The sequence below is a fragment of the Equus asinus genome, chromosome 2 (assembly GCF_041296235.1).
Source record: "Equus asinus isolate D_3611 breed Donkey chromosome 2, EquAss-T2T_v2, whole genome shotgun sequence".
NCBI classification, from domain to species: domain Eukaryota; kingdom Metazoa; phylum Chordata; class Mammalia; order Perissodactyla; family Equidae; genus Equus; species Equus asinus.
Genome location: NC_091791.1, coordinates 142,122,928 through 142,146,716, shown reverse-complemented (window position 1 = coordinate 142,146,716; position 23,789 = coordinate 142,122,928). Strand labels below are relative to the sequence as shown.

Below are 23,789 nucleotides of genomic sequence, written 5' to 3'. Positions count from 1 at the left end.
GAGGATACTGCTAGTGAGAGGATGATATCTTGAAGAAACATAGCTCAAGCAACCGCTCATTTAAAAATGGGGATATTTATCATGTAGCCTGTATGCTAATCCTCTACTAGTTATAAGTGCTGCTAATATCTTCTCCTAGTTGTAGCTTGTCTTTTCATTTTGTTATTGAAGTCTTCTGATGCAGAGAAGATTTTCATTTCCAGGCAGTCACATATATCAATCTTTTCATTTATAATATGTGCCTTTTGTGTCTTGTTTTGAAATTCTTCCCTATCCCAATGTCCTACGTTTTCTTTTTAAAGTTTTTTTTTCTCATTTAAGTCTTTAGGTCTTTAATTGCCCTAGAATTTATTTTTCTATGAGATATAAAGTAGGGACCTAATTAAAAATTTTCCACAAGGTTAGCTACTTGTCCAAGTATGAGTTATTGAATGATTTACCAATTCCTTTCTAATTTTTCATGTCACATCTATTATGTGATTCTTCTTTATTAAAGGTTAAAAAAATTTTATTTTTACTTTCAGTATTTAAAAACATCTTTCTCTAGGAGGTGCAGGAGGAGTGATGTCAGCACCATGGCAGAGTGAGCCCTTCACTTTGACTCTCCCTGCTAAGACATAATGCAAAGGACATTCATAAACCAAAAGAGGACATTCATAAACCAAAAGAGTACATTCACACAACACAACAGATGTCTGAGAGAACCACGCAGTCATGCATCTGAAGGTTGAGGTGCTGGACTCCCAAGGAGGAAGTGGAAGGAGGTAAGGGGATTGCCTCTCCCTCCTCCAACAGCAGTGACCCAGGTCACGGGACTGCACATGGCTCTGAGAAAAGAGGGGGAAGGGGCAGCTCTCCATGGGAACACCTTCGCTCTCCAAATTCCCTCACAGCACGTGGAAAAGCCCCACACAGAAGTGGTTGGGCTATTGCAGAGCTGTTTTCATCAAGCCAGCATACCAGGAGAGTAGACAGTAAGGGCTATCCAGTGAAAATGTCCTCTAGATAAAATGGAGAAATAAAAACTTTCCTAGATAAACAAAAGCTCAGGGAGTTCATCGCCACAAGACACCTCCTACAAGGAATGATCAAGCAGGCCCTCATACCTGAAAAAAACAGAAAGGGTTTACAAAGCCTTGAGCAAGGAGATAAATAGGCAGACAAAAATAAGAAAACTGCTGCTCTCTATCAGAACAGCTTAGCAAACAATTATAACATTAAAGATAAAGGGAAGGAAAAAATAAAAAATACCACAAACTCACAACCCAAGATGGAATAAGATGTGACAAAAACAACTTAGAAGAGGAAGGTAAAAAGGATGGAATTGGCTTAGACGAAGGACACAACAGGCTATCAGAAAATGGACTATCTCATCAACAAGATTTTGTACACAACCCTCATGGTAACCACTAAACAAATAAGCAGAACAGATACACAAATGATAAATAAAGAGAAAACCACCATAGAAAACTACCAAACTGAACTGGTAGTCTGAAATACACAGGACGAGAAACAAGGAAAACACAGAACTGGAAAACAAGTGATAAAAATGGCAGCATTAAGCCCTCATATGTCAATAATCACTGTAAATGTAAATGGATTGGATCCCCCAATCAAAAGACAAAGAGGGGCAGGATGGATTAAAAAAGAAGACCCAACAATATGCTGCCTCCAGGAAACACTTCTCAGCTCTAAAGATGAACACAGGCTCAGAGTGAAAGGATGGAAGATGATACTCCAAGCTAACAGGAAACAAAAGAAAGCAGGTGTCGCCATCCATATATCAGAGAAAGTAGACTTCAAGATAAAACAGGCAACAAGAGACAAAGAGGAGCAGTATATAATGATAAAAGGGACACTTCACCAAGAAGGCATAACACTTATAAATATATACGCACCCAACACAGGAGCACCAAAGTACATAAAGCAAGCATTAACGAAACTAAACGGAGATAGTCACAACAACACAATAATAGCAGGGAACCTTAACATCCCACTTACATCAACAGATAGATCATCCAGACAGAAAGTCAACAAGGAAACAGTAGATTTAAATGAAATACTAGACCAGATGGACTTAACAGATATCTACAGAACACTCCATTCAAAAACAGTAGAATACACATTCTTCTCAAGTGCACATGGAACATTCTCAAGGACAGACCATATGTTGGGAAACAAGGCAAGCCTCAACAAACTTAAGAAGACTGAAATCATATCAAGTATCTTTTCTGACCATAATGCTATGAAACTAGAAATCAACCACAAGAAAAAAGCTGGGAAAATGACAACAAATATGTGGATATGTAACAACATGCTACTGAACAACCAATGGATCAATGAAGAAATTAAAAGAGAAATAAAAAATATCTGGGGACAAATGAAAATGAAAATAACCATACCAACTCATATGGGATGCAGCAAAAGTGGTCCTAAGATGGAACTTCATAGCAATACAGGCCCACCTTAACAAACAAGAAAATTTTCAAATAAGCAATCTTAAACTACACCTAACAGAACTAGAAAAAGAAGAACAAAGCCCAAAGTCATCAGAAGGACGGAAATAATAAAATTAGAGCAGAAGTAAATGAAATGGAAATGAAAAAAACAGTAAAAAGGATCAGTGAAACAAAGAGCTGGTTCTTTGAGAAGATAAACAAAATTGACAAACCCTTAGACTCACTAAGAAAAAAAGAGAGAAGGCTCAAATAAATAAAATTAAAAATAAAAGAAGAGAAATCACAACAGACACCACAGAAATACAAAGGATTATAAGAAAATACTATGAAGAACTATATGCCAACAAATTGGACAATCGAGAAGAAAAGGATAAATTCTTAGACTCACACAACCTCCCAAAACTGAATCAAAAAGAAATAGAGAATCTGGATAGACCAATGACAAGTAAAGAGATTGAAACAGTAATCAAAAACCTCCCCAAAATAAAAGTCCAGGACCAGATGGCTTCTCAAGAGAATTCTACCAAACATTAAAGAAGATTTAATACTTATCCTTTTCAAACTACCCCAAAAAGCTGAAGAAGATGGAACATTTCCTAACACATTTTACATAGCCAAAATCACCCTGATCCCAAAGCCAGAAAAGGACAACACAAAAAAGGAAAATTATAGGCCAATATCGCTGATGAACATAGATGCAAAAATCCTCAAAAAAATATTGGCAAACCGAATACAACAATACATTGAAAGATCATATACCATGATCAAGTGGGATCTATACCAGGAATGCAGGGATGGTACAACGTCTACAAATCAATGTGATACACCACATTAACACCATGAGGAATAAAAACCACATGATGATCTCAATAGATGCAGACAATGCAATTGACAAGATCCAACACCCATTTATGATAAAACTCTCAATAAAATGAGTATAAAAAGAAAGTATTCAACATAATAAAGGCCATTTATGACAAACTCACAGTCAACATCATACTTATTGGGGGAAAACTGAAAGCCATCCTTCTGAGAATAGGAAGAAGACAAAGTGCCCCGTCTTGCCACTCTATTCAACATAGTACTGGAGGTTTTGACCACAGCAATCAGGCAAGAAAAAGGAATAAAATGTATCCAAATTGGAAAGGAAGATGGGAAACTCTTGCTGCTTGCAGCTGGCATGATTTCACATACAAAAAACCCAAAAGAATCCATCAGAAAACTATTAGAAATAATCAACAACTACAGCAACGCTGTACGCTACAAAATCAACTTACAAAAATCCACTGCCTTTCTATACTCTAATAACTAACTAACAGAAAGAGAAGTCAAGAATACAATCCAATTTACAACTGGAACAAAAAGAATATAGTAAATACGAATAAATTTAACCAAGGAGGTAAAAGACCTATACAATGAAAACTATGAGACGTTTTTGAAAGAAACTAATGGTGACATAAGGAAATGGAAAGATATTCCATGAACATGGATTGGAAGAATAAATAGAGTTAAAAATGTCCATACTACCTAAAGCCATCTACAGATTCAATGCAATCCCAATAAGAATGCCAATGATATTCTTCACGGAAATTGAACAAAGAATTCTAAAATTCATATGTGGCAACAAAGATCCCGGAGAGCTAAAGCAATCCTGAGAAAAAAGAACAAAGCTGGAGGCATCACAATCCTTGACTTCAAATTATACTACAAAGATATAGTAATCAAAACAGCATGGTGCTGGTACAAAAACAGACACACAGATCAATGGAACAGAATTGAAAGCCCAGAAATAAAATCACACATCTGCAGACAGCTAATCTCCGACAAAGGAGCTAAGAACATTAAATGGAGAAAGGAAAGTCTCTTCAATAAATGGTATTGACGAAACTGGACAGACACATGCAAAAGAATGAAAGTAGATCATCATCTTTCGCCATATACAAAAATTAACTCAAAATGGATCAAAGACTTGAAGGTTAAGACCTGAAACCATAAAATTCCTCAAAGAAAATAGAGGCAGTACACTCTTTGAAATTGGTCTTGGAAGGATCTTTTTGAATACCATGTCTACTTGGACAAGGGAAACTAAACAAGTGGAACTTCATCAGACTAAAGAGCTTCTGCAAGGCAAAGGGAACCAAGAACAAAACAAAAAGACGACCCACCAACTGGGAGAAAATACCTGCGAAATAAGCCATACAGAGAAAGACAAACACCACAGGATTTCACTCATACGTGGAAGATAAACTAACACATGGACAAAGAGAGCAGTTTAGTGATTACCAGAGGGGAAGCGGGTTGGGGAGTGGGCATAAAAGGTAAAGGGGCACGTTTATATTGTGACCGACAAATAATAACGTACAACTGAAATTTTAAAATGTTATAAACTATTATGACCTCAATAAATTTAAAAAAATAAAAATAAAGAAAATAAAAACCTGACCACCACCACCACCAAAAAAATCTTTGTCTGAGAAAGATTAGAATTTAACTAGAATTCTAACTAGAATTTAGAATTTAACTAGAAAAACGTGAACAATTTATCCTTGAGAGGGTCATATACCATTATAGCAAAATATATGATTCACCAACCTTCTTGAACTTGTGTTACAGAGATTTTTTATATAATATAACCCAATAACTGATTAGTACAGTAATAAAGCTATATATATTAATGATGAAGCTTTTATAAATATGAGGTTAACAGGCAAGTCTCCTATTGATAAATTAATAGCTAATGAGTATACATGAATGAAGCAGCTGCTATTTGAGCTTGACTGATTGACCATTCGAATCTAATCTATCTAAAGCAGCAGGATATTGTGATAAGGTCTAGGATACAGAATCAGAAGGCCTGGATCTGAGCTCCAGATTTGCCATTCATTAGTTTTGTGATATTAGGCAAGCTGTTCAAGTTTGAGTATTAATTTTGAGATCTGTAAAACAGTGATAAAATGCTCAGATAATTTTTGTGAGAATTAAATGCAATTTATAAAATATATTTATGATAGGTATTATCACATAAATATTATTCTGAAATTTATAATTGCCTAAAATCAGATTTTGGCTAAATAGTTTATAACTCAAATTTTGTCAATAAGTATAGGATCTTTCATTTGAAAAAGCAAGGCACCTTAAGAAATGTAGGAAATATTTAGCCTGGCAACCTCCAGAACTTGGGAGGCATACTGTAAGAGCAAGGTTCTAGATTCTATATGTGAGCATCAGACTTGGCCATAAGTTTCTGAAGACAATGCTCCACCAGCACTGACCTTCCTCAGGGGCAGTACAGAAAAGGGCAGATACTATTCCCTCCTGAACCATCAAGATGAAATCAAAGTTAGAAAATATTTCTGACAACAATTTTGTTACCAGACAGAAAACAATCAACCTAAGCAGAATAGGTCAGAAATAAAAGCTTTCCCCAGGTTGTACTTGGAACAAGATGTGCAACTTTCCACTTACCTTCTGTCTTAAAAAAATACCTGAAACAATATTCTGTATTTAAAAAACTGAGGTAATTTTTAATGCTTCTGCTAGTCTGCTCAGGACATCTGCCTCTGAACTGTCAATACACACCAGATGGAATGCAGAGAACCAGGAAGAATTCTGAACGTCTTATTACCAGAACTTGAAGAGCTTCAAGTAGATGGTAAGGAAATATGTTCCTACTATTTATTGGCATGGAATACAGGTATAAGGTAGTCTGAGTAAAGAGATCTGCTCCTGTTTTTAGGGACCATCTTAAATCAGGTTTACTCCACAATTTCTCAAAATTTTAATTAAGTTTCTCCTATCGGAAATAAATTTCTCTGCAGTGATTTTTTTTTCTGTTATGAAACTTCCCTTTCAGGTTTTATTCAGGTTTTTTTACAGGGTTACAAAGCTGGGTAAGGGTTGATGCTTATAAAGACCATAACAATTAAAGACTTAAACAGAAGCTTTCATGCAAATCCTTGATGGGGAAATTACATCTGAGGATCATTATCTTTATTTCCAGAAGAAGCAGACATTCTCCTGTTGAAATGTATAAACACCTTTCAAAGAATTGGCCAGGATGATAATGACTGAGTTCTGACAGAAGATGACCAACCAAAGTATCATGCCCATAATCAGTTCTTTAAACTTTAGTTTTCAAACTGGCACCAGAAAAAGGTTTTTTGAAAAGTTTTAATTCAAAGTTGTGTTTAGAACAGTCAGCTTAAAACCCAGAAACCGAAATTCTCCAGTTTGACAGTTTCCTCAGTTAAATTACCATGTATGGAGAGAAAATATATATACGGCTAGGATAATCATCCTTGATTTTGTCTGCCCTTGATTTTGTGAATTACAAAAACAAAAGTGAAAATAAATCTAATTTTTCCCCCTCAAGGTGACACTGATTTAGGAGTATAGTTACTAAAAGGCCTCTTTCTTCACCACATCACTGACAGAAGCACCAAAAGGGCAAAAGCAGAACTTCATTCTACAGCCTTTAATTTATGCAAACAGTCAACATTCTCTCAGGCCCCAGCAGTTGTGAAAGATGTCCTTCCACAGGATTGTATAAGGAAGACAGAGAAAAAGGACAAGCGATGAGGACTCTATTTTTCAATGCTGGTTGCTTAGAATTCTTAATTTTTCAGCAATTTTCAATTTCCTAACTTGCTATGAAAACAATGGTGGGGGTGTGTGTGATTTTCTTTTGAGAGCTACCTACTATAAACAATCTAAGAGAAAACTGTTTTTCTATTCTCACTTCTAGAAAATACAAATCAAATGGGGAGAGTAAGTAATTTTTATTGTACTTGTATTATTGTGAGGATTTACTCTATTTATAAACCTAATGAATTAGACGTAAAATGAAAATGGTTTAATTTTCTGTTCAAAATGTTCTGCTCTGATATAAGGAATGTGATCTGAGTTCATTTAAAAACATCAGTTACTAGGGCACAGCTAAGGAAAAGTGAAGGAAGGCTGACAAGCAAACTTCAGCAAAACTCAAAATTTGTGTCTCTCTTTCTTCTTATTAATTCTGCTGGGTGACCTAGAGAATTCACGACCACCTGAAAACAAACTAACAAAAAACCCCTTTCAATTTGCCTGAACTACAATCAAGCCTAGAGAAATTCTAACATCAAGAAGCCCTGAGGGGCTGCAATGTAAGCACTGGAAAATTTACACTCCAAGGTAGATATCTAAGATATTTTTGAGTAGACTCTGTGTATATTAGGAAGGTAATATGCATAAAATTGGGAATAGAGTAAATTATGAAAGAAAAAAGCTAGAGTGCCAAGGACATTAATTGTATATCAACAGTGGTCATTAATATGAATGTGCTCTAAAATATATTCTTTGATCTTATTTTTAGGGCTTAATAATAAAAAAAGGAAGCTGAATCTCCGAAACTAACATGATGAATAGCATGGTAGCAAGTGTCATGGCTACAGAAGTGCCCAAATGTCTAAAGACCAAATGAAACGCATATTGCTACAATACTTACATGCCAGGTACTACGGTTCAAATGGGCAGAGGGTACATAAACCTATAGATTTGAGTCCCTCTGAAATAGGATTCAAATGAGAGCCATCTCTAGGGAAAATTCTAGAGTTAACATAGCTAAATTCTACAAAAAGTGACCATCATGGGATGATCACCCAATAGTTCTCTGGATCACTCAGATGGGGCAAAGGTTATCATCAATGTTTCTGAATGCTGTTTGAAAAGACCCTAGGGTTCTAGCAGTGGTTGGGGATAGAAGAGGGGACACTAGCAAAAATGATAAGGTTTAGATCTTTCCAGCCACTGTGTTTTCTTCCTTTTTTCAGCATGGAAAGAAAGCATGGTCCCTGAGAGCCCACTGCTATTATGCTTCCAAAAAACTGGACTTCTAATCAATTCTTCAAGATCACAAAGCTACAGCCTCAACAAAAGTGGAGGACATGGAGAGAAAAAGTCAGTTCTTTAATTCCTCTCTTTGCTCCTAGTAACTGTTCCTTCTTTCTCTCTTAGTTTAACTCTTTTTTGTAAGTTAGAAATGACTTAAAATGCAAAGATAGAAAAACTAGAATACTGTAAGAATTCATTTGCTTTCTATCAGAGCACATTTTTCTGGTTTATGTCATTCTTTGAATATAAAGATATTAATGAAAATTGAGTTTCTTTCAGGTAATGATGAGAGATTGCCATCGTATTCTTTCCTATTCCTCTTTGTGACAATAAAATGAATTTGAAATCTAGCTGACAATGATTTGGCATTCTTTATAATTATGAAAGAGGAAAGTTACCAGAACTCGTGATTTGAACCTTAGTGGCAATTTAGTCCACTTGAGTCCCTAACAGGAGAAAAAAACCAAAAGACATTATTAACTATATTGCCCTCCCATACTAAGAGAGGAAAAAATAACTTATGTGTTTAATGTAAATAAATAAATAAATAAAAGACTCAAAATGCTCTAAACAGCATGGCCTTAGACAGATTACTTCTTTTTGTGATACGCAAAAAAGAGAACAAAACCAGCTATTTAAACCTAGTCCTTTTGTCAAGTCCACCCCCACACCAAGTAAATTCTACATAAAAATGCCCTTTCTTTTGAAAGTTACCCATTTCTTCTCCACCAAGTGACCAAAAGGAAAAAGTCAGATTCTGAGACAGGACTAAACTAACAGTAACCCGAGTGCCACATCACAAGATAAACCCTATCTTCTATTCTAACAACGAGCGTTTTTCTAGCCATGATGTATTTTAATCAGACATTCCAAACAAAATTTTTAGTTTCAATCAATTTTGCGTCAGTAAGTTGACCCTGGTCATCATTTAGCATTCATTACAACAAGGATTTGAGGTGAGAAAGCATGCTTTCTCCCATAAAGGAGAAAAGGGAGGAAGGAAGTCTTTTTCAAATGTATACTCCTCATACATGCCCCTCAACTATATACGATCTATCTCTGAAGGGCAGGTGAGGAGGTGTGCCTTTTGTTAGGAATTATTCCTTGAGTGAGTTACTCAAATTATTTCTGGGAGTGTGTCATCTATCTTAGAAAGTCCCACTCTAACAATATTAGTCTGGTTCCCAGGAAGCAGGTTTCCTATACCCTAATGTTTCACGTATCTTTTAGTTCTCATCCAATCACTTCAGCAGTAGGCATATTAAAAGAATTGGCTTCTAACTGAAAATACTAACCTTGGCACAGACCTGAAAAGTTTAAAAATTAAACGAGATCATTCATTCATTCACCCACGATTGAATGCCTACTATGCTTTAGGCATGACCTTACATTTTAGTACCAGAGAGACAGACAATAAACAAAATTTAAACATAGAACATATGTTACACGATGATGATAAACATTATGAAGAAAAAGTGTTGGGAGGGGGTACAATTTAAGTTAGAAGGGTCAGGGAAGGTTTTGCTGGGAAGTAAGAAGACAAAATGTTTTGCACAGTGGCTACCCATCAGATATATTCTCAAAAGAGTTATTAGCATCATTTTTTGTTCTATCCTACTTTTGCTTTCTATTGACTGGCTGTTGCAATGGCTAGCCACGGCAAGGACTGACAGTAAAGACAGTCTATCGTACCAAGAGACAAAAATAGAGACTGTCTTCTCACTATCTGTCCTCATATACACTAAAATGGGTCCCCCAACCCTACAGAGAATTGCTCTTGGAAGAACTTTGCCCCAAAAGAATCTAATACATAGGTCACAAACTCAAATGTCAGGCAGGTAATGCAAATGATTAAAGTAGACTATAGGTAGGAAAAATATCTATGTTGAAGAGCTAAACACATGGCAAGGACTCAGAAGACTGGAGAGTACACGTCATGTTTAAAAGGGATAGCTGTTACCTAGGTCCAACAAACAACTGTCATGGAGAAACAAGGACTCAGTGTCCTCAGTTTTCAAGAGAAACTAGACAACGAATTTTTTCTGTGAATTCTCCCCAATTTTGAAATTTCAATTTTGAAATATGGCAACCAATTTGAAATTTAAAAAATGTCGGTATGGGCCAAACAGAACACCTCTATGGAACAGATCTAGCCTGTGGGTCTCCAGTTTAGCTCCTCTGGTCTACAGGGTCATGGGCTGATTCCTTCCAGGGCCAGAAAAGCAGTGGGATGCTTGATTTGCTGGACCAGGCTTGCTTGTTATTACCATCCAGTATATATCTGAGCAATCATGTATGAAAATCCAGGATCTCTGGAATGTACAGTACTTAGATTCGGAGCAAGCCATGATGAATAAGATGTCATAAGCCAAAATGAAATGATACTAGAAAGGTCATACACAGCAAAATATTTTCTACTGCAGTGTTTCAGATAGGACCCTGGTGAGAATCTAGGTACTGCTGAACTTCCACATAGATATGCATGATAAATAAATAGACTTCCTACAGACAGACTGCTTGTCCTGCTTTCCCCTTGCCTGTTTCTAACCAACTTATTACTATGCTAAATAGGATTTTTCAAATGGGCAGTTAGTATTTCTGTTGTGATTCTCTACTGGGGCAGGGGGTGAGGGTGGGGAGGGGAGGAATTGAGGTGGGAGAGAGTGAGCAGATTCTCTATACGATTACTTAATCAGTATTCAGAACCTAAAATACACAGACTACAAATTCAACACAATTTTACCCTTTCAAGTTTTCTACTGTATTCCCTTGCGAGAGGAGGACACAAAGAGTTCTCCCCTGGAGGGAACTTGCCTCACTACTGAATTATCTGAATGATGGCATTTATCACCTAGGTTTCTCTAGCCATCCAGAAGGAACAGGCATTCTGGCAACCTCACGTCACTTTCAACCTCTCTCTCCTAATGATAATCCTAGAAAGGCCTCAACTCTCATGAATAAATCCTATCCCAGCAGAGCTGACTTAGGTCAGAAAGCCTATAGACTCATCTGTAACAAGAAACTCACTAGACATGTTCAATTTTTGCCCAGATGAGTTTACTGGGCCTTCTAGGTGCAGAGCATAGCATGCTCTGTAAAGCACATGCTTTATTAGGCTATGCTAAGTCACCAAAAAAGGCTAATACTGTATTTTTTAAACCTAGCAGTAGCTGGCAATAGATAAGATTCCTCTCTTAGAATGTCAGTCACTTAGAGAGCCCTAGAAGTAAGGCATATACTCTTGCTGGGAGGTTTAGAATATAGACCTAAAATACTCAGTCTGCCTTATTCCTGGTTTTAAGCTTTTTCTCTCTCCAGCTGATGGGAAAAAAGTCAACAAAGGCTGTCTACTCTTATCTCTATTATCTTACTAGGATTGCTGTTGAATTGCTTAGTCCATGAGACAGAAATATTTTTCTTCTTGCTTTAGCTGATTTCCTGTTAAGCTGAATGTTATTTGTTTTAATATTTACAAAAAGCCTTTCCTAATGGGAACCAAAATATATGGTCTCCCCCTCACCCACCCCTTTTAACTGTTATTAGTTCTAGTAACTCTAAAGCAGAACTAATCAATTTAGGGGACCTGAACATTAGAATTGGTGGGAATAATGCTTCCTGGTGGTATACACACTTAAAACACAGTAATATAAAAAGAAAGTTCTCAATATCTGATAGTTCTGAATGGTAACGTGGGAAATAATTTCTTTCTCCATTCTAGAAAATTGCCCTATAGATTTTGCCAGTCATTTCCCAAATAGTGTGCCCTACAACACCAGTTTCATGAGAAGTTTTATGAGGGAAAAAAGTTTGAAACACAATGAATACTTGTTAAGATTCATGATATACAGAAGCATATTAATAACACCTCAAGACACTTTAATCCAGAGTTCATAAGACATATTTGACTCTTGGAATCTTTTTGTGTAACATATTAACATCCCATGGAATTACTCTTCCAAGGACCATATTTTGGGAAACATGAACTATTTCTTCCCATCCTCCTGTGGTTGACTCTCACCAAATCAGATCTTGCTTTTTGGCACCAAACATTCAGGATTATTTCTCTCACATTTTAGGTCTTGCTACAGCTGGCAGGTAGTTCAGTTTAACTGAACTAAGATGAGGGGACTAGGTAATATGGACCGAGTAGTTTTCAAACTCTGGGGTCTAGCTAATCCTCTGGTGCTGGATAAATCAAGGGTAAGATTTTGCCTTGACTATTAAATTGCTCATGAAAAATATAACTGGATCAGCTTTATAAATACGACATTACAGATCTAAAATTGTTACAACTCATGAGAAATTTAGCTTAAGACATGTTGGTTATTATTAACTTAAAAATTGTTTCTACTGCAAAAGCATTAAAACATTAACGAAAAATTTTATTCACAATTGTGCTACTAAAAATCTTTTCGTCTTTACTGATAGGCAGGCAAAATGCTAGGCTTTGAAAATAGCATAGATAGGGCTGGCCCGGTTCGCACAGTGGTTAAATTTGTGTGCCGCACTTTGGTGGCCCAGGATTTGCCAGTTCGGATACCAGACACAGACCTACACACTGCTCATCAAGCCATGCTGCGGTGGTGTCCCACATACAAAACAGAGGAAGATTGGACAGGGCCAATTTTCCTCATCACCCCCATCCCCCCCCAAAAAAAACCCCCAAAAACCTGCATAGATACAATTTTACGTTTTTCACTTCTAGTATTTTTCATAGTGCCATAGCCTTCACAATTGTAATCAATTTAAATAAGTAAAATCATTTTAGTTATTTTGTTTCAGTGAGCATATTATGAGCTTTTAAAATGGCATTCAAACAAACTGCTTGCAAAAAACCAGACTGCATTTAGAATTATTGACTACTAAAGTTCAGTATGATAATGAGGCCAGCTTTTAATTTTTTCTTTTCAGATTTATGTTCAAGGTGGAAATTTACTTTCAGGAACATTTTCTTGATTATAAGAGTAGAATTTCAAAAAATTCATACATAAGCTCGTGTTTCAGACACTTTTAAAGAAATGATACAGTATATCATAGCTTTCAAAAGCCTGGGCTCCAGAGTCAGACTATCTGGATCAAAAGCCTAATTCTACTAATTAGCAAATTTTATGACTCTGGGTAAGTTACTTAACCTGTCTGAGTCTGTTCTTCATCTGTAAAATGAGGACGATAACAGATTAACCTGCTAGGCAAATTATAAGGACTGAATGATAAAATATGTAAAGCACTTCTCTGGCACATGGTAATACTCAATAAATGCTAGTAATAACAACAACAAATACAAAAAAACTCTGTTTAGGGGAAACTATGTGCATATTATACCTTCTTTTTGATAATGACTGCATGTGAATAATCACTCAGCAAATATTTACTGAGTGTCTTCCATGTACTAGACAGTGTGTTAGGCACTGGGGATACAAAGACCATGAGACACAGTCCTTACTTCCAAAAGCTTATTTTTGGAGAAGAAAACAAATTAATCTGGTGATTAGCATACTATATGGTAAAAGCTTTAATAAGGGTAAAGAGCTTTTCATGAGGGTAGGGGCCCTTAACACGAGAAGGTATGGCAGATACGCTGAACTCGTATACATACAGCTAACCACCTTTTACGTCTTCCTCTGGTATTCAGTCTAGAAAACAAAATACTCTGTGTCTTAGTTTCCATTACACCTAGGAGTACCCAAGCGACATTACTCTGGAGGGTGAAGCTCCTGAAGTGGGTTTTCAGAATGAAAGTAGGTGCCCTGAAAATAAAGACAGAGCTTTGCTCGAATAAAGCCCTCTTGCCTTTCCTCCCTTCCTCCTGCCTTAGCGTTTGGACAGAAGGCATGGAAGTGCACCAGCCATCAATGACGCCACAGGACAAAAGGTGACACAGCAAAAAAGAAAGAGCCCAAGACTCCGGTGTCACTGCCGAGTTACTGCACCCCTCTTGAATGCCTAACTTTGAACTCATTAGATGACACAAACTCTTATTTCTTTAAGCTACCAATACACGGGGTTTTCTGTCATCTGCAGCTGAATGCATTCCTAGTAGATAAATGAAGCTTTCTAAAAATGTTTCTGAGTCGAGTACAAAAGGAGTAGGAGTTATCCAAATGAAGAAATCTGAGAAGGGCACAGCTGGCAGAGGAAACAGCTCTTACAGAGGCCTGGAGGGGGAGGGAGCATGGAGTGCTAATCCTGGCATCTGTTCTACGATATGCACCTTCTGGCTTCTTGGACGGCTTTAACCAGGTGATTCCCATCCTCCACCGTCTTTCACTACTTAGGTTTGAGGGATTCAATATCCTCTCCTCAGTGGTTTCATATGGTGAGCATTCATTCTTCAATGGTAAGTTCTGTGATGATGAACACAAAATGTGATCCCTGACTAATGTTAAGATTTCTAGAAACAAAAATTTATGCCAATTAAATCAATTAGATCCACATTATCAGTTTACACATCTAACACCTTCAACTGAAGTTGTCGTGTGTGCTTACCATGTGCCAGGCACTGTATTTATACTAGTTCTCTCATGTAACATTCACAGCAACTCAGTGGGTTAGGTACCATTATCACCTCCTTTTTTACAGAACTAAATTAGGTTAAAATTGTCAAAAGGCAGACAATAATGGCAGAGGCAAAGATTCAAACTCAGGTCCGTTTCATTTTTCAGCCTCAGCTCTGAGCCATTCTGCTATACTGCTAATCAGTTTCCCTTAGTTTCTGACCTGTTTGTCCCACTTTACTTGCTTAAATCCTTCCCGAGTGCAAAAGTTTTAGTTTAGTTCCCCATCTGTACTCCAACGATGAGAGTTGAGGTTGTTCAGGTAGGTTATCTCTTAACAGGAAAGTATGGAAGGAAGGGGCATATCTAAGCTGAGCATAACAAGGAAAAGGGTGAAAACGTCAAAAAAAGAAAAAACATTCTTTCCCTCTAAAGGAATGAGACAAGTTTTTGTTCTTACTGGCAAACTGTGAAGTAATTCCAAAAAATAAATTCAAATATTTTAACAAGTGTATGGTCTCTAAAAGGCCTAAACTGAAGGTGGCAACATTTCTTTATATTTCAAATTGTAATGTTTAATAACTGATTCATTAGTTTATACTCATTCATACATTTAACAAATATTTACTGATCATCCTCAGATGCCTCTGGGGAGATTCCAGTGAATACATTCCTACACTCAAAAAGCCAAGAACAAATAAAAATGCTAATTATAATTATCACAGAAGTGACTACATAATACAAATAAAGATAAGCATAGGATATTATGGGACAGAAAATGTGTCAAACACAGACCTGGGAAATCATACGTGGCTTTCCAGAGAGGGTGATACCTAAGATGGATCTTTAACTATAACTAGTATAGCCAAAAATAAGGGACAGTCTAGACCGGACTTCTCAACTTCAACATTGTTGACAATTTCAGGGTGATGTCCTGTGTCTTGCAGGATGTTTAAACAGCATCCTTGTCCTCTATCCAATTGATGCTGGTAACATACCGAGTGTGAAAACCAAAAATGTCTCCAGATATTATCAAATGTCTCCTGGGGGCAAAACTGCCTCTGGTTGAGAACCACTGTTCTAGACCTGCAGTATCTCAAATAGTTGCCACTAGTCACATGTGGCTATTTAACTTGAAATTAATTAAAATTAAATAAAATTAAAAGTTCAGTTCCTCAGTCACACCAGCCAAATTTCAAGTGCTCAACAGCTACATGTGGCCAGTGGGCACCATACTGAAGAGTGCGTATGTAGAATACTTCTACCACCACAGAATATTCTAATGGATAATGCTGTTCTAGACTGAGAGAGTACATATTCTCTTCTCTTACTCCATGACTATTCACTACAGCTTGCTGATAGCCTGTGGAGGGAGTAGAGAAAGATGAGGTTAAACAAGAAAAGCAAGACCTGAATATGAAGGGTCTTCAATGCCTTAAGATAGAACAATGGGGAATCAGTGAAAGGTTTTAAGCAAGGGTGTAAAATAAATAGGTTCGCATTTTATAAAGATGACTGTGATGGTATTGTGGAGAATGGAATGAACGTGGAGAGACTAGAAGCAGAAAAACAGTTGCAGTATTTCCAACAAGTATGGTGATCTGGATTAATGCAGGAGCAGTAGGGATGGACAAAAATGGAGCAATTAAGGAGGGAGAATTGATAGGACTTGGTAACTGACTAGATGTGAGGTAGGCTGAGGAAGAGGATGAAGAATGACTACAGGTTTTTAGGCTGGATGAGTGAGCACATTTATTAAGATAGAATGGTAGAAGGAATTATGGCCTACAAGATGTAATCCTCAAATCCCTGGAAGCTGTGAATCTGTTACCTTACATGGCAAAAAGGACTGTGTAGATGTGATTAAACTGCATCAACCTTGAGATGGGGTAATTATCCAGGACTATCCAGTAGGCCCAATGTAATCAGAAGTGTCCTGATAAGAGAAAGGCTGAAGGAGATTTGACTCCAAAAAAAGAGAAGTGTCAGGGTGATGCAGTGTAAGAAGACTCAAGCAGCCACTGCTGGCTTTGAAGATGCAGCCACTAAAAGCCAGAAAAGTCAAAGAAACAGACTCTCTTCTAGAGCCTCCAAAAGGAGGCCCTGCTGATGCCTTCATTTTATCCTAGGGAGACCTGTGTCAGACTGCTGAGCTACAAAACTATAAGGTAATAAGTTTGTGTTATTTTTAGCCACTAAGTTCATGGTAATTTATTACGGCAGCAATAGGAAACTAATACAGATAGAATTTACAATTTAGAATTTAGAGTATGATACAATGACACTGATTCTGGAAAAGCTGAGTTTGAAGTGCCTATGGGACATCTTGGTAAAACTGGCCAACTGAAAAACAGTTGGATACAGGGGTCTGGAGCTTAAGCTGGGGATGCATAATTAGGAGTGATCAGTATACTGAGATTAATTGAAACCATCAAAGTAGATGAGATCACCATGGGCAAATATAGAAAGAATGCAGAGGACTTAGGTAGAGGAATAGAAGCCCTTGAAGGAAACTGGGAAGGAACAGCCTAATATGTAACAGAAAACCCAGGACAGTGTCACATCTAAGGAAGTAAAAGAATGAGAATGTACTAAACGAGGGGGGAAAGAGGATGGTCAATACAGTCAACTGAAAAAGGATTGTCAAGTTAGGGACTGAGACTGTCTATTATACTTGACAATATGAGGTCATGGTACTGTTGATGAACACAATGAACATAAGTTTCAGAGGAGTGATTATTAGGAGAAGACTTGTTACTGGGGCTGAAGACTGAATGGAAGGTGAGGCATGAGACTGAGTTCAATCAACACTTTGACTAAACTTTAAACTTTAAATTTCTTCTTTCAAAAGAAAGGAGGAAGACAGGGTGGTAGCTAGAGAAGGGTTGTGGGCTACAAGAAGGATTTTTTCATAGATGTGGAAAAAATGAAGCCTTTAACTATTAGTGGGAAAAGGTCAGTAGAAAATGAGAGAATAAAAAAACAAGGGAAAGAGAACAAATGAAGTGAATTCTGAGATAGGAAGAGATGAGATCCAGAGCCTAGAAAGAGAGAGCTCAACTTCAGACAGGCAGAAAGATATTTCTTCTGTTAGGAGAAAAGGGAAGGAAGACAAGAACAGGTACTAAGGTGAGAAACTACTGAGCTGGGGATAAGAAGTGGGGTTAATTTTGTGGAATAACTACAATGTATCTTCCTATTTTCTCAGAGAAGTAGGAGGTAAAATCATGTGCAGACAGTGGGAGAAGAGGTGGGTATAGGAGCTTTAGTTAAAGAAGTTTTAAACAGTTTTGGTAGGGAATAGTGGAAAATAACTCACTAGAAAACAAAGAAGGTTGAAGGGGCCCACACATTTTACTGAATAGCTATTCAGTAAAATATCTTAAAATAGCTTTTAATAAACCTTTGCACATGGTCACATTGGAGTACCTAATACTGAATCAACTCTCCCAGGTTCATAAACTAAAAACTCAGACAAAATACAAGCAACAACTCTTTTCAGAAACTGGATAACAGAGCACAGAACTCTTATATCTTGGAGAAAAGAAACAAATGAGATGATTGCATCTGAAGGCAACTTCTGAACCATGGTAGATGGAGGGGGAACTCAAGCAGAGCATGGCAGGATTGATGAGTTACAGAGATAGAGATCAGTGTTCAACAACGCAAAGCATCAAAAGGAAGGAAGATAAGGAATATCTTCAAAATCTTTTATCTTTACAAACAAGTGTCGATAAATACTCAACTATTTGGAAATTGATCAATATATATCTACATGTTCCATGGGTACAAGAACAAATCAGAATGGAAAATTGAAAAAAAATTAAATGATAATGAAAACAACATAGAATTTATGGGATGCAGTTAAACCAGTGCTTAAAGGAAAATTTATAGCATTAAATGCTTATAACAGAAAAGAAAAAAAGAGTTTAAAGTTTCTTTATTAAGGAACTAGAAAAATAAGAGTAAATTAAAATCAACGTAAGCAGAAGGAAAGAATATGTATTAGAGGAGAAACAAATAAACCAAAAAACTGACAAATAAGAGAGAATATCAACAAGGCAAAACTTGATTTATATGGAAAAATCAACAAAATGATTAAACTTTTAGCCAAACTGATCAATAAAAAAGAAAGAAAGGTAATTATCAGGAATGAGAGATAACTGATACAGATCCTACAGATAGTAAAGGAATATTAGGAACATTGCAGCAACCAATTAGGTAATATAGCAGAAATGAACAAATTCCTTGAAAGGCACAGATACCCAAACTGTATCAAGAAGAAACAGAATAGCCCCACAATAACTGAAGAAACTAAAACCTTTTCCACTAGAGAAATCTATTAAACATTTAAAGAAGAAATAATATTAATTTTAAATAAATTCCTTCCAAAAGTAGAGAAGGAATAAACACTTCCAAACTTATTATATGAAGCAAACATGACCCAGACATCAAAGACAGAAAAAGACATTATAAGAAAACAGCAGATCAAAAGCCCTAATTAACACAGACGATAGTCTTTAACAAAACAGCAAATCCAATCTAGCAATATATAAAAGTATAATGCAACAATATGGAAGTATAATGCATCATGTGGAGTCTATCACAGGAATGCAAGGATGGTTTACTTTGGAAAATCAATCAGTGTAATTCACCATGTTAACAATAAAGAAGTACTTGTGATTATTTCGATAAGCGCAGAAAAATCATTTGATAAAATCCAACATTTATGATGAAAACCTCTTAGCAAAATAGCAACAGAAAAGAATATGATCAACTTGAAAAGAGCATCTATGAAAAAGCTAATGCTAACATCATATTGTAAGGTGAATGTCTTCCCCTACGGGTGGATTTCCCCTAAGCGTGACAACAAGGGAAGGAAATTCACTCTCATCATTTCTATTCAACATGGTCCTAGAGGTCCTAGAAGTGCAATAAGATGAGAAAAATAAATAAATAGACACTTAGATTAAAATGGAATTAAATTTTTCTGTATTCACAAACAATATGATTAGGTAGAAAATCCAAAGGACTCTACATACGAACTACTAGATCTAATATGTGAACTTAGTAAGTTTGCAGCTACAAGGTCAATATAAATATTAGCAATAAAACACTGGAAAACAAACATTTTTAAATGCCATTCGTGATAGCATCAAAAATCTTAAAATATTTAGGAATAATTTAAGCAAAATATATACAAAACATATACAAAGAAAACCACAAAACTCTGCTGAGAGAAATTATAGAAGAACCAACTAATATGGAGATATATCACTCTCATGGATTAGAAGACTTGTCATTAAGATGTCAACTGTCCCCAAAATTTTCAATAAATTCACCATAATCCCAATCAAGGATCCCAGTAGACTTGGGGTTTTTTTTGGAAGAAAGTGACAAAGTTATCCTAAAATTTGTATGGAAATACAAAAACAATTTGAATCATTACATTACCTGATGTCAAGACTTTCTATAAAGCTACTGTAAACAAGACAGTGTGGTGACACCATGAGGACAGAGATGGCAACTAATGGAAAAAAGAGAGTGTAGAAAAACATCCACACATAATGGTTTTGATATAGCAGGTGATTTGGGAAGGGCAAACTTTTCAATAAATGGTGCTGGAACAATTGGATATCCAGTCATACAGTAAAAAATAAACACTGAAGTTCACCTTACACCAAGCACAAAGTTAAATCAAAATGGTTCAGAGACCTCACAGAAAATACTAAAACTATAAAACTTCTTGAAGAAAACAGGATAAAATCTTTGTGAGAAGATTGAGATATCTAGACCAGGTGCAGTGAAGGTCAGCAATCCCCCCCTCAAAGTAACTATAAATGATGCAAAATGGTCTAAAAGAACGATTTTAGGGCTTTGGAAAGTGACTAAAGGCAAACAATATATTGAGAAGTGTTTGGTCATGAATAATTGCTGAACTTTAGATAATAACTGTGAGAGTCTGTGTCACTCTTGCCTGGGGCTGCTCACATGGTTCAGACAGCAACGCTGCCAGGATGAGGCCACCATGTTTAAACATACAAAGGAAAACATGATGACAATGAGTCAAATAATAAGGAATTTTAAAGATAGACAGAAGCTTTAGGAGAGGGGAATCCAAGGGACAGAAAAAGTATTTGAAGAAATAGTGACTGAAAACTTTCCAAATCTCAGCAAATCCCAAGTGATCCATAGCTACACATATAATAGCCAAACTGTTGAAAAGAGTAAACAAGTGAACAAGCAAGTGAATGAATTTATAAATGAATCTTGATAGCAACTCATCATGTGCAGGAAAACAACACGATTAATGACTGACTTCTCATCAGAAATAATGAAGGCTGAGGCAGTGGAATAACATATCTGAAGTGACGAAAGAAAAAAAAAAACGTGTTAACCAAGAATTCTATATCCAGTAAAACTATCCTTCAAAACCAAAGGCAAAATAAAGACATTCACAGATAAATACAGATAGAATTCACTACAAGCAAACCTGACTTACAAGAAATACTAAAGGAAATCCTTGAGACTAAAAGGAATTATCCTTGATTCCTCTTTGCTTCTCCCTCCACATTCAATGTATCAGCAAGCAAGGCCTACTGGCTTTATATCCAAAATATGCCTTGAATCCATCTACTTTTTTCCATCTTTCACTGCCATCACATGAGCAAGAGCTTGAACTCTCATTTGGACTTCTGTAATAGCCTAACTGGTTTTTCCTGCTTCAACTTTTTTTTTTTCCCCTTCCTTCTTTTTAAAGATATGTGGGTTTTTTTTGTTGTTTTTTGGGGTCTTTTTTGATGAGGAAGATTGGCCCTAAGCTGACATCTGTTGCCAATCTTCCTCTTTTTTTTTGTCTCCCCAAAGGCCCAGTACATTGTTGTGTATCCTAGTTGTAGGTCCTTCTAGTTCTTCTATGTGGGATGCCGCCTCAGAACGGCTTTATGAGTGGTGTGTAGGTCTGTGCCTAGATACAAACCAGCGACCCCCGGGCTGCTGAAGCAGAGTACATGAACTTAACCACTACACCATGGGGCCAGCCCGGCTGCTTCTACTCTTGTCCCCCCCACAAGCACATTTTCCAAGAACAGCCAGTATATTTTTTAAAAAACTAGATCATACTATTCTCCTACTAAAAACTCTTTAATTGGCTTTCCATGCACTTAGAATGAAATCCACACTATTCACCATGGCTAAATACGCCCTACAACATGCCCTACCTGAACTTTCTCTTATCATTCTCTCCTCCCTCCATAAGTTCCAGCACACTGGGTTCAATCTTTGCGTTCTTCAAATATCCCAAACTCACACCTGATTCAGCATTTTTGTACTTACTATTCCCTCTGCCTAGTATGTGTGGCAGGCAGAACATCACACAAAGCTGGCTTATTTTTTCAGGTCTCCCTTCAAATGTTATTTCCTCAAAGAGGCTTTTCCTGATCACCCAATCTAGGTTACCCTACCCACCATCACTTGCTGTCTTTTGCCTCTTTAAAATTTTGAAGTAGCATTTATCGTTATCTAAAGTTATAATGTTTATTTATTTGACCATTCATTTAATGTCTACCTCACTCAATAAAATGTAAGGTTCACAAGGATAGAGATCTTACTATCTTGTTCATCAAATATACATAACTTTAAAACTTACGCTAAAACATAAACACTTCTGAACTGTTGATTTTTTAAAAACCTTTTTGTTCTTACTTAGTACTTTTTATAAATGCCATATTTTATAAATTATACCAGTCTTCTGCCTCGATTTTCTCAATGAAAAGAAAAAAACTGAATAATCCTCCAACTTTATCTCAGGTACTGAAAAGAAAGCTGGTGGTCTTAGATAGGAATTGTATCTGTCTTCTTTTCTGACACCCAGAACAGAGTCTGGTACATAGCAATTATATAATAATTACTGAGTGATAAACAATGAGACTCCTGAGAGTTGGGAGAGATAGGAAATGCTCTCATGGCTGGGGGCAACATCACCCCTACATTCCCAACCACCACCTTCCTAGGACTTAAGAGCACTCTTGAATATATTCTGACAACAGACTGAATTTCTTGAGGCCAAGAAGTATATCCTTTTCATTTTGTATGCCTTATATCTAGCAATGGCAGACAGAAGGTGTTCAACAATCATTTTTCTGAAGTAAATGCAAAAGCATCAGTTTCTTCATTTGTAAAAGGGAGGTAACAAGATTACCTACTTCAGAGGGTTATTGTGTGAGGCAAAAAAAAAGGAAGATAAAGAGTAAGTGAAAGGAAAAGATCCCATAATGTTCTCTCTCTCAACTATTACTTTAGAAAATCATAGGAGAATTGATCAAAGTACCTCTTCACCTATGAACTACTACTATTTATTTGCCTACCTAGAAGCTAATAAGCTAATAATACAATAAGCTAATAATAATATCATGAGCTAAAAAGACATCAGATACTGTTTCAGCACCAGACACTAAGGACCCTACCTGACTCCCCCACAAAAAAATTAGCTTATAAGGAAGACCCAAACCTACATAAGAAAGTTCTGATGTCACAAATAGAGAAACAGGACTAACTACAATGATACTTCAGGAAATCTAACAGTACAGAGTCATTGAATGTTCTAGAGCCTAGGGAGTATTCCATTGGCAGAGATTTCATGAAGGAAGTCAGTACTATTCCAGCGGCCCCAGAGCTGCAAGCTTCTTCCCTCAAATATTTAAGAGACGACTTAAGGAACTACAAATACAATCTAAATTTAAACTACTGTTGTGGCTTTAATTCCTGAAGGCCAGCAACCCAAACATGAAAAGTATATTAAAGCAATAAAAACTAATCTTTGAAGCATTTTTAAAGGCTTTCATTTAAACCAATTCTCAGAGTTCTATAAGTACTATCTAAATTTAAACTTTTATTGTGGCTTTAATTCCTAAAGTCTAGCAACCCAAATATGAAAAATATGCTATCACAACAAAACTACCCCATCAAA

The 23,789-nt window shown here is 36.5% G+C and overlaps 1 protein-coding gene across 4 annotated transcripts in view; it reads right to left on the bottom strand.

The window, feature by feature from the left end:
- Window positions 1-23,789, bottom strand: part of RFX7 (regulatory factor X7) — a 127,981-nt gene that overhangs the window by 55,009 nt on the left and 49,183 nt on the right. The window lies entirely within an intron of this gene.